Source organism: Thalia democratica, unplaced genomic scaffold, assembly GCF_965202585.1.
Source record: "Thalia democratica unplaced genomic scaffold, ktThaDemo2.hap1.1 HAP1_SCAFFOLD_767, whole genome shotgun sequence".
NCBI lineage: Eukaryota > Metazoa > Chordata > Thaliacea > Salpida > Salpidae > Thalia > Thalia democratica.
In genome coordinates, this window is record NW_028139739.1 from 11,188 (window position 1) to 15,783 (window position 4,596).

Genomic DNA, 4,596 nt, shown 5'->3' on the forward strand with positions numbered 1-4,596 from the left:
AAGAAAGTAACAAAAACTTTTATAAGAAAGACTGTAATAAAATTTTAATCTATAATGATAATAATTATGTCTACTCAATACCAAAATAAAACTAACTTCAAAAAAATATTTTATGCCAAAGTTGTATTACAGCTAAATTATCCTGGCCAGGTATTTTTGCTTAACATGCAGTAGGTTTTCGATGACTATACTAAAGTATTTCCAAAAAATAAACCAACATTTTTAATTTAGATATGATAAGTTAAATAAAAATTGCATGCCACTATGATAAACTTTGAATATTTTAGTGCTCTTAGCAGGGTAGCCATAAGACATAATGAATTTTGAAAGTGTATTTGTTATAATAATGTTGTCTAATTTCTATGTCTAAATTACCTATTAATTAATTTACTAAAAAACTTAATGATTATTCATCTATCTTTAAACAGTAACATAGACTTATTTTATTATTATTTTACAAGAATTTTAATTTTTTGTTTTAATTTGACATTTTTACAGAAACTTATTATAAATCATTTTACTGGCATTAATATCAACAAATGAATATTATAAAGTAGACCAAGTATTACACAAAAAATGTTTTCAAATACGGTATACTTATTATATAAAATCATTACCAAGATTTTGACACGCTCAACTCACGCTAGTAAAGAGTTTTTTTTTATTTACTTATTTTATTTATTCTTTGTAAAACACAGGCTAGGTTTGATGTTTATTCGTAAATTTTAATGTAGTTTTTGATGGAGAGATTTCATTTTAATAGTGGTTTTATTCTACATGCTTAAGTTATTTTTTTATAACAATGACTTTTTTGATATTCCAGCTTGATTAAATTATTTTTCAGTTTTTGATTTTTACTACCTTTGTTTTTAACTTTCTTATTAATCAAGGCTAGTTTTTGGACATTCAAGCTGTATATGTTGCTTTGAGTGGCAACACTGCCAGAAGTTGGAGAGTATCTATTTAAATTTCAATTAGGTAATTAAAATATGTGTGTTGATCAAATAATTTGAAAAAATCTTATGACAAAAACTTAGATAAATTTAATAAAAAAAACCACAATTTTGATGGAACAAAAGTATATTTAAATGTATTGTTGATAAAATAACCTTTAAAACTACTTTTTAAGCGTTATTACTACATATTCGTCTTAAACTTAATCTAACTATAAGAATAATAAAAAATAAAATCCCTTTAAATCTTTAAAGAAATCATAAAACCAGGGATAAAATTCAAAAAAATCTTAGACCTCTCTTTATACAGGAAATGTCAAACAAAAGTTGTTTATTGTTACTCTCCTAAACTTGCATACACTTTGTTTTGGTTTTTAGAGTTTGTCATATGTAGGCATTAAGAATTTTTTTTTGTTGTTTTTTTCCTTAAACAATGATTACATTCCATTACTACTTCATTGTGAAAACATATGTAGATTAATATATACAATTGTTAAAGTGAAGTATGCTATAATATCAAAACAGTTTACTTTTGTAGCGGCTCATGTTAATCAGTTGTTTTAACAAATAGAAACTATATTAAAGTGTTTAATTACTGCATTTTTATCAATGTTTTTGTAAATTGTTTAGAGAAAATATTAGATTGTATGTATTTAAAAGTATAAACTAGTCTTATAACTTTTTTATGTAATTTAAAAGAAAAATACATTGAAACTTATATTGAAATTTAATTTTCTTCACTAAAATATACATTTATGACACTTATATCTTATAAAACAGAATTTAAAAATCTAGTTAATCTTAACAATATACTCATTGTTTACTTAGCTTATTGTTGTTTATTTTTAGCAAGTGTTTTTTAACAATTAGTTAAAAATTTCTCAATTTATATCAAGAATTCAATAAGAATGTTAATTTATAATAATCTACTTTGAAATGTTGTAGATTTAGTTTAAAATATTTATAAAAGTATTAATCATAAAAGCAGATAAAATTCTACTTTTACGTCTTCTAAAAATTTGTTCATATTTTTATTTACCCAGTTTGTGTGTATCAAAAAATGACTCAAAGTAGCTTAAAACTTAATGTGTCTGATCAAATACTGTTTGAAGGACCTATTTCATGGAAAAATCATGGAACAAAGTTGTCTGAGTTTGATCAAATGCTACAAAGTACTTGGGTGGAAGCAGAAAAGAATCAAATGTTTAATTATTCATTAAATGATAGTAAATACAAAAGTCTAATTGATTACAAAGATGGAAATGAATACAAATGCTGGACTGTTTTTAACATTAATAGAATCAATAAGCGACGGGCTCCATTAAAGTTTTCAACCATGAAGCAAAAATATGACCCTAACAAATTTAACTTTACCAAAATTCTGAAGGATGAAATTTTGTTTGAACTCGTTCCAAAAAGTTTAAACAGCTGTTCAGGTAGCAAGACATGCTCTGTAATAATCAACAAAAGTCCAATAGATAAGTATCATGTCCTTTTAGTTCCCGAATTAATTGGTGAAAAAACCACAACACGTTACTTGTGATTCACTGCTAATTATGTTTGATGTTGTCCAAATGAGCTCACAGCCTAGCTTTAGACTTGGCTTCAACAGTTTGCATGCCTGGGCCTCTGTTAACCATTTGCATTATCATGCAATGTATGGTGAAAATGAAGTGTTCTTAGATGAGCTGGAAAATGGTGAAGAGCTAGCTGAAAATTGTTATTTGTCCTGTAAAAATTCAATAATGCCACATTTTGTTTTTCTGGTGCCAAACGAGGTTACAGCCAGGACAAAAGTTGCTAGAAATGTATGCAAGCTAATTGATAAAGTTTTATGCAATGACAATTTTCAGCTGATTCCTTACTCTTTGGTAATAACAAGAGGAAACACAAAATATAAGACTAGATGCTTTATATTTCCTCGTAAATCCAGTGAAGTTATTGAGTCTAGTGATATATTTAATGTTGCTTGTATTGAAGTCAGTGGGCATTTGAGTATAAGGTCTGAAGATGCCTTTGACAACTTGAACCTTGACACAGTTGTAAAAACTTTAGAAAATTCAAAGATAGAAGATACACTTTTTAAAGAGCTTGTTGATCGTTTCAGAAAAACATTAATATAAAGCTAAATATTTTAGTTATTATTTTAATTACTAGTAGTTATGGTCTTAGTATAGTACATTTTTTTGTACACACTTGCTTTTGTGTTTATTACTATTCAAGTTTTATATTAGCATTACCTATTATTTAAAAGTCTTAAAATAGATTATCCAATAACAAAACATTAAATAAACTAGCTTCTGTATTTATTTTTATTTAACTGGCATTAATAAAAACTTTTTTATCAGTATTATTTTCACGTACCTAAACTTAGTTAATAAAAAAGTTTTTAAGTTATTTTTAAGAGTAATCTATTTGACTAAAAAACTTAAGTTTAGCAATTAGATAGCAGCTTGTACCAAACTTGACTAAAAGAAATAAATTCTAGTTCCTTTCATTTTTTATTTCAGTTGATCAGCTTTTTAAATTATTTTATAAAATATATGCAAACTATCACTTATGAAAACTGCTTTTTCTTAATTTTAGTTTTTAATTTTTTTTTCAGTTCATTGTTGTTAATTTGTTTAAGTTGTTGTGTAATACCTTTGACCTACAATATTCCAATATTTACAATTAGTACAAAAGTTACTTACTTGCTTTGTATTGACTTACTAGCCTTTTTTTTAGGTTAAGTAAGTTATTTTTTTATGCGTCGGTTATGCATTCAGAAATCTTACTTAAAAATTCTTTTGGTATGACTTTGCAATTTTGTACATCTATTTTTTAATCTTTTTTTTTTGATTTATTGACCTGTTATGTTTATTTATTTTTTATTACTATATTTAAAGCTGCTTAACAAATAAACAGAATTTCAAAATATCTTGTAGTTTTATTAAAAAAAAAACTGTACTTTATAATAAGCAGATACTATTTTAGTAAAAAAATTTAAAAACTGTTGAATAACGATTCAATTCGGTTATAAATTGTTAATGCAATAAAAACTATAAAGTATATTTTAGTTAAGGTGCTTTATAATTATTGAATAAAGAGCAGATAAATTTTTAAAAGTTTAATAAAAACTACTATTTTACTTATGAACTATTCTGACAATTGTAGTTTTTACAGTGTGACTTAGTTAACAGGTAAAATATGCTGTCTAAAAGTTTTAAGGATATGATATAAATTTAATCTACAAATGTTCATAACTACTAATTGTAAGTAGTGTTAGCTAGTAAAATACTAAACGAAACAAGTCCGTTGGAACATTAAACTATTTTCAAAACTAAATACGTTTCTCTGTGCTATTACTAGTACAGCTCTGAAAAGTTCAGATTAGCCACACACTCAGGCTAGTTTGAATACAATTCAAAATCTCAGTCTAGATTTTTAATTTAAAGTCTTTTTTTCTTAAACATTTTTTGAGTTCTTTTGTTTTTATTTTGGTATTTTTATGTATTTAAGCTTGAATAAGAGTGTCTTTTTAATTTATTGTAAATACAGGCCTATAAGTGTAACTTATGAAAAATTTTAGTTACTCAGGCTTCCTTTTTTACCTTAAATAATGTCATTCCTTAAAAATTTCCAAAAGTTTAAGCCTTTTAAA

General features: G+C 25.0%; 1 pseudogene; it reads left to right on the plus strand.

The window, feature by feature from the left end:
- The first annotated feature begins 2,013 nt into the window (after positions 1–2,013).
- On the plus strand, positions 2,014–3,076 carry LOC145846997 (GDP-D-glucose phosphorylase 1-like; annotated as a pseudogene).
- Positions 3,077–4,596: the final 1,520 nt, after the last annotated feature.